Raw genomic sequence first — 10,130 nt, 5'->3', positions numbered from 1 at the left:
TTCCTGAGATTGTCATCACTGAAGAGGATCTAGGAGGAATAAGGGGGCCGCATGACGACCCTCTCGTTATTGAATGTAAAGTGGCCAACCAGAGAGTTGGCCGAATCCTCATAGATACCGGGAGCTCCTCAGATCTCATCAGCAGCAAATGTCTGTCAAAACTGAAATATCAGACGGACTGCATACATCCGGCCTCCCACCCTTTAATAGGGTTTGGAGGAGGAGTCGTTCACCCACTGGGACGAGTAGATTTGCCCATTCGCCTTGGCGAAAAAGGGGAAGGACGACACATGGTAGTCCGATTCCTAGTAGTAGAGGAACTCTCGGCCTACAACATGATTCTGGGTCGACCAACCCTGAATAAATCCAAGGCTGTTATAATCCCGTCTCTTATGTTGCTCAAATTTGAGAGGGATAATGGAACAGTCGGCTCCCTAAGGGGAGATCAGAGGATGGCCCGAGAGTGCTATCTCTCGGATGTCAAGCCCACTGTTATGGCCACTGGGTCAAGTGGAGAAAAAACAGACCTTGACAATGTCAAGGAGAGTGCGCCTGTTCAAGAAGCAGGCGGCAAAAAGAGAAAGGCGTCCCAGACAGAGTCCGCAAGAAAAGCGAGAAAATAGCAATCATTGGCAGAGGAGCGACCGGATGAGTTCCGCCCTCTGCCGGCTGGTGAGCATTCGGACCTGATCTTAGACGACTCACGTCCAGACCGAACAGTCAAAGTTGGGACGACTGCTCTGAGAAACCTTGGTGACGACTTTCACAACCTATTGAAAGAATACAAGGACATCTTTGCATTTGAAGTCCATGAAATGCCAGGCATTAGTCCTGATCTGGCGGTACATAAACTCGCTGTGGATCCGAAAAAGAAGCCGGTACGGCAAAAGAAGCGGAACCATGGCGAAGAAAGAAGTCAGGCGGCAGCCGCCGAAGTTAAAAAATTACTTGATGCAGGGTTCATTCGGCAATGTTACTTCCCAGACTGGGTTGCAAATGTGGTGCTTGTTAAAAAGCCGAATGGCACCTGGCGAATGTGTGTAGACTACACAGACTTAAACAAGGCGTGCCCCAAAGACAGTTACCCTCTGCCTAAAATTGATAATCTGGTCGACTCAACAGCCGGCCATGCCTTGATGAGTTTCATGGACGCCTATTCTGGTTTCCATCAAATTCCCTTATGGAAGAAAGATCAGGAGAAGACGGCCTTCGTCACTGATCAGGGGTTATACTGTTACACGGTCATGCCGTTTGGTCTTAAGAATGCCCCGGCTACCTTCCAACGAATGATAAACACTGTGTTCTTTGATCAGATTGGGAGAAACGTCGAGGCATATATTGATGATATGATTGTCAAGACTAAATTTCAGAAAGATCATCTGACGGACCTCCGAGAAACTTTCGCCACACTCAGGCGGCACCATGTCATGCTCAATCCCAAGAAATGTGTATTTGGAGTTGAGTCTGGGAAATTTCTCGGATTCCTTATCAATCAGAGAGGAATAGAAGCGAACCCTGAGAAGGTGCAGGCGGTCATCGACATGCAGTCGCCTCGTACCATCCGAGAGGTTCAGAAGTTAACAGGTTGTCTGGCGGCCTTGGGGAGATTCCTAAGCCGATCATGCGACAAATGCCTATACTTTTTCCAGGCAATTAAGAAAAAGGCAAGGTTTGAATGGGGGCCGGATGCTGAGGCCACCTTCCAGAAATTAAAAGTTCACTTGCATTCCTTGCCGAGGCTGGTCAGCCCTTTGCCCAAAGAGGATCTCTACATGTACCTGGCCGTCTCTGATCATGCGTTAAGCGCTGTGCTCCTTGCTGAAAGGGACGGCTGTCAGCTCCCGGTCTACTTTGTCAATCACGTACTGAAAAATGCCGAGTTGAGGTATCCCCTAGTGGAGAAATTTGGTCTTGCACTCTTCATGGCTGTTAAAAAATTGAAGCCCTACTTTTTGGCACATGCAGTCGTCGTGTATACAGACCAACCAATCAAGCGGCCCCTTACCATCATGGAGTCGTCAGGACGAATGATCAAATGGGCCATAGAAATACAGAGCCTCGAAGTTACTTTCGAGCCTACAAAAGCAGTGAAGGGGCAAGCCTTTGCTGACTTTATTGTAGAGATGACTCGTCCTCCTGACTCTCAAGTTCCAGACCAAGTATGGAAGGTATATGTGGACGGAAGCTCTACTTCAAATGGTTGTGGAGCAGGCGTCGTATGTCAATCTCCAGAGGGCGACAGGTTCGAGTATGCTCTACGCTTCAGTTTTCAGGCTTCAAACAATGAGGCAGAATATGAAGCTTTACTAGCCGGGATCCGCATGTGCAAGGCGGCAGGGGCAAGAAAAATAGACGCCTGTTCTGATTCACAATTGATAGTGAGTCAGTACAATGGCGAATACGAAGCAACCCATCCGGCCATGATCAAGTATTTACTGGCGGTCCGACAAGCAGTCGGCTCCCTTGAGGATTTCCATCTGATCCAAGTGCCGAGATCAGAAAACAACCAGGCGGATGCACTGTCAAAATTAGCATCATCCGCCTCCTCCGATACTCCTCGAACTGTTTTTTGGGAAGTAATGGAGAAGAGAAGCATCGAGGAAAACCCTATTGGAATCCTAGACAGAAGCTCAACCTGGATGGATTCAATCAGGGCATATCTAACAAACGGTACACTGCCGGATGATCCTCAACAGGCGGCAGCACTGAAAAAATGAGCCACCTGTTTTGAAATGATTAAGGGAGAACTTCACAAGAGGGGGTACCTTCAACCCTTCTTAAAGTGTGTTACTCCTGAAAAGGGACGAGAGATACTAGATGATCTTCACTCTGGTTACTGTGCTTCTCATATAGGTGGTAGGATGCTTGCTCAAAGGGCAAGGCGGCAGGGCTACTTTTGGCCTACCTTGGAAGCAGATGCAATGGAGATGGTGAAAAAATGTGACAAGTGCCAAAGGTTTGGCAAATTAATTCACCGTCCGGCTACTGACCTCACTACCATTCACAGCCCACTACCGTTTGCTAAGTGGGGCATGGACATTCTGGGTCCATATACGCCTGCTACAGGCGGCAGAAGGTACATACTTGTTGCCGTCGACTACTTCACTAAATGGGTAGAGGCGGAGGCTGTAAAGGGAATCAAGACGAAAGATGTAATTTCATTCATTTGGAAAAATGTCATCACTCGGTTCGGGGTTCCCATGTCTATGGTTTTTGATAATGGTCCCCAATTTGAGACGCCTGTTCTCAAAAGCTGGTTGGGAGACCAAGGAATTGCACACTACTTTGCATCTGTCGGCCGTCCACAAGCAAACGGCCAGGTAGAAGCCTTTAATAAAATTATCTCGGACGGTCTCAAGAAAAAGATTGAACGAGCAGGCGGCCTATGGGCGGATGAACTACCACATGTTCTCTGGGCCATTAGGACGACTGAAAAAGGGGCGACTGGAGAAACTCCATTCCTCCTAACTTATGGTGCGGAAGCTGTTCTTCCAATAGAACACTACGAGCCGACTCTTCGAGTAATGCTATATGACGAAGAGGCAAACTGGGAAGCCATGCGCCTGGCATTAGACTCACTTCCTGAAAAGAGGGGCAATGCTGTTTTGCGCCATGAGATCTATCGCCTGAGAATGACTAGATCATACAACAAAAAAGTACACAGGCGTCCACTAAAAGTAGGGGACTTTGTACTTAGAAAAATGGAAGTAGTTGGTAGGGCTAATGAGTCTGGCAAACTAACTCCCAACTGGGAAGGACCCTACCGAATCTATGAGGAAGTCAGGGACGGTACCTACCGTCTGGAAACACCAGACGGACAACCATTGCCTCGAACTTGGAATGTAGATAATCTTAAAAAATATTTCTTCTGAATGATGTAAAGTAAAGAGCTACTTAATAAAGTTTGCACTTACTATTCAATTTTGTATTACGAGGGGCATGCCGTCTGTACCTTTACAGTCGGCTACTCTCCATTGAGTTTTTCACTCTATCTTCAGAGGGGCATGCCGTCTGTACCTTTACAGTCGGCTACTCTCCATTGGGTTTTTCACTCTATCTTCAGAGGGGCATGCCGTCTGTACCTTTACAGTCGGCTACTCTCCATTGAGTATTTTACTCACAGTACTTAGCTAAAAAGATTAGGGCCTGGCCGACCCTGTGCCTAACAGGCGGCTACCCTTCTTTTACTTAGCACCTACGTTCACCAAGAACTTATCAAGGCCACCGGCCGAATGATCAGACCAGGCGCCAAGCCAACTGATCAAATCTACAAAACTAATACGACCTGTCCCAACATCATAGCAGGCGTCCGACGGCATCCCTCCGGATGAAATTCGTCGCAGAGAGCAGCTCCCTTTTGGGTGGAACATTGTTCTATAAACTAATTACACGACACCTATACGACTGTCCCCAAGGGCAACCACGCAGCCGTTTTTTGAGACAAGGATAACTCTATCACTAACCAAACCAGTGGTAGCAGTTGACATCTGAGCCAGATGACCGCCTGTATTACTTGGGATAAATGCAGGGGGTACCTATTGAGTTAATAGCCAACAAACATTGGCGAATCAAGGGGTCTAGCCGGCCTACGCCGCCTGGTACCTCTACTTCTCAAACAAAAGTGACGGCGACTGAGTAGCTCCAACGTTAACTCATAGTCACTCCTTCAAATTTGGTATGGAACCTAAAAGGTTTGAGTCGTCCGCCTGTTTTTAACAAACAAGGGCACTCAAACCCCTATTCCTACTAGGTAACCTATTGAGTTAATAGCCAACAAACATTGGCAAATCAAGAGGATCAGCCGGCCTCCGCCGCCTGGTACCTCTACTATTCAATCTAGAGTGTGACGAAGACTAAGTAACTCCTATGTTAACTTAATCGTCACTCAAACTTAGTATGGAGCCTAAAAGGTATGAGTCGTCCGCCTGTTTTTAACAAACAGGGACTCTCAACCACTACTCTTGCTAGGTTAACAAATTACGAGTTAAAAGCCAACATTGGCAATAAAGGGAAACAACCGGTACCCGCCGCTTGTTATCCTACTTACTTAATTCCTTGGCGACTAGGTAATACTATTTACTTGGTCAGACCACTTTCCTACTTGGTTAAAATTACAAAAAGACAGGCACGTCTGCCTAAAAAGGATCCAAACAAAATAGTTTGAATACCGATTGAATAAATGGCCGACTGATCGTCTATCCTGGAAACAGACAACCAGTCGTCCAGGGGCATAGGCGGCGTACTTACTATTTGTACCTGTCTGCAACGTTCGGCCATGTACAACAGTCGGTCTAGTGAACAATGGGATATTAGATATGGAATACTTAGACAAATTTGAAGCAAAACAAAAATTTGATTAAAAATAAGCCGGTCATTAAAGACCAGCAAAATATTCAAAGCCCCGGCCCCCTGGCCGGGTAAATACAAAGCAAACGGCACGCAGGCCGTGGAAAAAATACATTAAGCTTAAGAAGGGGGCAGTTCAGTATTAGCAGCTGCCGCCTGGTCAGCACTCTTCTTGCTGGACTCGGCTTCAGCTGCATCCTCTTTTGATGCCTTACCCCCAAGTGGCACAAGCGCCACAACCGGCTCTTCCTCCTCCTCCAACGCATCTCCCAACGCCTCTTCTTCAGCAGCCGCCAGGATCTCTTGATTATATGTTTCCGAACACTGGCGGTACGTTCTTTCCCAAGAGGCAAAGTCGGCATTGGGGAACAGGCGGCCCCAGGTCATGCGCTGGATTTGAGCGGAGTCTTCCATCATCTCCCGGACGAGCTCTTTCTTCTCTTGCTCGGCCTTTTCCGAGAGCTCTTGGGTAAGACTCTTCTCTTGGCTCACCAGGCGTTCTTTTACGTTGGCCAAGGATTTCTCCATGGCTTCGTAAGAGTGCATTTTTTGGCGAAGAGGTTTCAGCTCGGCCTTAAGATTTGTGATGGTCGCGCCCAGCTCGTCATTCTTCTTCTGGGTCGCCTCTAACTGAGACCGAACAGCGGCGGTAGCCTGCGCCTGATAATAAAGAATATCAATGGTCAGTACTTCATTTTGGGCAATTTGTAACATTGCCTTATCACAGTTAGAGGCGGCCATAGCTTTTGCAGCCTTTACCTCTTTGTTTTTTTCCGATCAAGCGGCTTGCGAAGGCTGTTAACTCGGAGCAGGGCCTAAGTACAAAAAAACAGGCGTCAGTTGACAAACAAAAAAGATAACAGGCGTCCTGGAACTCAAATACTCAAAAATATGCTAAGTATACCTCAGCAAGGACCCCTGCAATCCCATCAAGGTCAAGGGTGCCGGCACCCCTGACCGCCTCCCTTTCAGATGGAGGAACTACTTTGATCATGGACTTGGCTACCTCAACCAAGTCAAGCCCCTGAGGGCCGGCTGCATCAAGCGTAAAAAAAGCAAGTTAGACCCAGTCAAGAAGGAAGCAAGTGTAAAAGTTTTTACAAGTAATTGTCCATACTTCTAGGCGGCCCCGCCGGGGTTTTAGAAGAAGTGGCCGGCTGCTTCTCAGCCGCCACTGTTTTCCTGGAAGACCCAGGAGAGCTTGCAACAGTCGTCCTCCGGGCCTTGGGGTCCGGCTGTTGCGAGGAAGAAGCTCTTGGAGTGCCCGACTGAAAATAAAAAGAGTTAGTATATGCATAAGACAACTAAAAGAGGAAGAGTTTTCGAAGCCTACCAAGGGTGCCCCCTTGTTGGGGGAGTCGGTACAAGACTGTTGCATGAGAGAGGCCCGCAACATGGCCGCCGCAGTCTTGGATGCTGTTATTTTACTCATGGCGTCAGCTGCAAAAAATGAACAGCAAAGTTAGTAAAGATCCCAAGTAAACAAAGCGTGAAAAAACAGAGTATTTGACAGGCCGGCTACCTCTAGAGCACCGACTGCTGAGGCCACAGGCGGCCAAAAAGTACTCGTCATAGAGCCACTTGAAGCTCGGGACGCAGTTTAGGGGTACTTGCTCTCGTACCCTGAAGTAGAGTTCACCCTAGTCTCTACTTTGAAGAGTCCTTTGTCTAGGATCTCTTTTTTAGCCTTTGGGGGAACAGGTGGCATGCTGCGGCCGCCTGCGAGAAGAGGCGGATCCCTATTCCACTTGTTAAAGCGTTGGTTCAGCTCCGTGTCTGAACCCTCGATGATAAGGAAGGTGTTCCGCCAATCCTTCCATTTGTTCGCCTTACCTCTCGTCATGAGGTAACCCTATGGCTTGTTAATTGATACCAGCGGTACCTCCCGACTTAGGGGTCCGGCTGAGATAGTTCATGTGGGCGAAAGCCTCAAAGCTTGGCTCCACCCCGTACATTTCGCACCCGGCCACATAGCCGAGTACGTTTACCCAAGAGTTGGGAGCTAACTGCCATAACCCCAAATCATACCCATCTAAAATCCGCTGAACAGCCGGATGTAATGGGAAGCGCAGTCCAGCTTTGATGGCCGCCACATAGCAGCCAAAGCAGCCGTCATCATAGCTGGTACCAGCCGGCCAGACGACAGTGTCTTCTGGATCCGGCACGAACATAAAAATTCCGGGCCCATTCTGTGGTTAGCTATAAAGCTCTCCACTTTGTCTTGCATGGTTGCGATCCGGCCCCGGGGTACCGTGCAGTAGTAAGGGGTGTTTTCCTCTCTGAAAGAGGCGGACGGCTCCGCCCAATTGTCCCCTTCTCAACTGCATGAGAAAGCCTCGCTCTTGTAGGCGGCTGTTTCTTTCTTCTGAGCCTGGAGAACTGTGGCCAGAAGAGCTGGACTCGGACTCGTCCTCTGACGAGTCCGAAGAGGACGACTCCTCCCCTCTTCCTGAGGGGCCCGCCTCCTCCCCCTTAGAAGGAGCAGGAGGAAAATTAGACATATCAACGGTAAAATGGGAAGGGACCACCTTGACCCCTCTCTCAGAACTGTCGGCTTGGCAGCCGCCTCGTTTCACTTCTACATCTGGCGCCTGGTCAGATGTTTCACTAATGAGCACCCTTTGGGAGGAGCCGTCCGAGTTTGAGATCATAGCAGTCTTTTTTGTTCTGGCCATCACGTTCTGCATAGACACAGATACAGTCGGACTTTGTATAAAGGGCAAAGATGGGTCCAGAAAAGGGCAGGCGGCACTCCTAGTCCTAGATTCAGCCGTCCCGGTGACCGGCTGATCACTAACTTAGGTCGTGTCGTGTGCTTCCGTGGTGCCATTTCAAAAAACAAAAAGAAAATTAAGAGTAAGAGAACTGAGTTACCTGAACGAGTGACGGTTGATGAAGTTCTGGAAATCTGGTGCAGTCGGCTTTGTCAGAACAGGCGGTAGGCAGAAAAGGTCCGAAATGTCAGAGCAAGTTCAGGGGTCCGAATGTTCTCGCAAAGTTCTCAAATGTGAAAATGACCGAAGTCAGCACTTCCTTATATAGGCAAAGTGAGAAGGCGAAGGGTCGCTTCCAAATTCAAAATTTGGCGGGAAAATCTCTCGGCCATTTGCAAGGTGACACCTGTAGCAGGCCGTCGCCTGTCACCGTGCGACACCTGTCACAGGTGACACGTGACCAGTCACGCGCCACCTGTGAGGGGCAAATGATTAGGGGATTTTTATCCACCAATCACCGTTTGACAAGTGGACCAACCAGGTTCCGCCACGTGTCCTTCACGTAGGCCAATAGGAGCCTGCCACGTGTCAATCACAGATACGTCCTCTACGGACCAATTGAGACACGCCACGTGTCCACCCATGCCAAATGGGAAAACCGGCCAACAAGGCCCAATCCTGTTTAGAGGCCCGGTCAGCCCTAGGTTTACCCTAAACCTAGAGAGTGGCACGCTTCTCAAGACTATAAATACTTAATTAATCCTCATTAAAGGGAGGCAATCAAGCAATTAATCTCACCTGAAGAACAGAGAAGAACAGAAACATTACGGAACACTAATAACCGGCTAATCTCGCTAACAAAGCAGATTACCAACATTAAACACTCTCACCTAGAGAGACCTTATTACTTTAATTTCCGTATTAATTACTCCTTAATCAGGTACTAACTTGACCGTTGGAGGCGGAGCTCTCAGGAGTCTCCGTTATTTTGCAGGTACAGGCGTCCGGTTCCAGTCTCGGAATTGTAACTCTCCCGCAGGACATCAGAAAACCCCGAAACACATTCCATTAATTAAAAGATAGATTTAGGTCTACAATTGTACAAGTTGAAGGAGATGTTACCTCCATTATGGTCATACAATTGGAAAAGACGAACTATCTTAATACATGCTGTGTGCTAAACTATACTATCGCTTGACTACTAAGCCAAGGGAAACTACAAAAGCTAAGAAGAAAGCTTAAAGGAAATGAAATGCTTGTTGTTGATTGATTTGATGATGCCTTTATTTCTATCCTTGCACTTCTATTTATAGGCAAAATGGAGCGCTTATGGGTGACTCCCATAACTGTTGTACGGTTATGCTTCTTGGCTCCAACATTATTTCAAAAATTAAATTATCCATTAGCCTCCTAATCCGGTTCACCTGTTACTAGGCCTCTGCGTGATATCAACCCAATTGATGTTATGTTTTATCAAACTAGCCCAAAGACATTTCACTAACTCTAGAAACTTTTCAATTCGGTCAAAGTCAAGAAAGTCAAACAAAAAGTCAAAAATCTAATTTTTGGGTGTAACAATTGCCAAACACTCATATTTTTTTTACTAACTAATGGTTTGGAAAAGTCAAACTACTAAAAGCTACTCAAAAGCTAGTACCGATCAACACGCCCTTCTTCCGTATTTTTCACTTTGACTTACCCACACATTACTCATATACTCCAATTGACTAGATTTGATAATTATTGTTAAAGAAACATATAGTCATGTGGAATTTTGTTAGACTCGCCTAAACTATTTATATTTTTATGATATTAATTTTCTACGGCAAAATTGGTCTACACAACACGAATTTTAACAAGGTGCATGTAGCAGCATGAACTTTGCCTAGTAGCCTTAACAACACCAACTTCTTCATTAGGTGCACAAAATATCATAAATGAAACCCAAGATTGGAGATTTTGTCGAAGACACGGAATCATTAATAATTTATTTACTTTTGGCAAATTTTGACATTATATTTAGTCCTTAAGGTCCAAATTGACCCAAGACCTGAACCGAGGCATTTTATA

The sequence above is a fragment of the Chenopodium quinoa genome, unplaced genomic scaffold, assembly GCF_001683475.1.
Source record: "Chenopodium quinoa cultivar QQ74 unplaced genomic scaffold, ASM168347v1, whole genome shotgun sequence".
Lineage (NCBI taxonomy): Eukaryota > Viridiplantae > Streptophyta > Magnoliopsida > Caryophyllales > Amaranthaceae > Chenopodium > Chenopodium quinoa.
The sequence above is the reverse complement of the archived record's forward strand: the minus strand, read 5'-3'. Positions refer to the sequence as shown.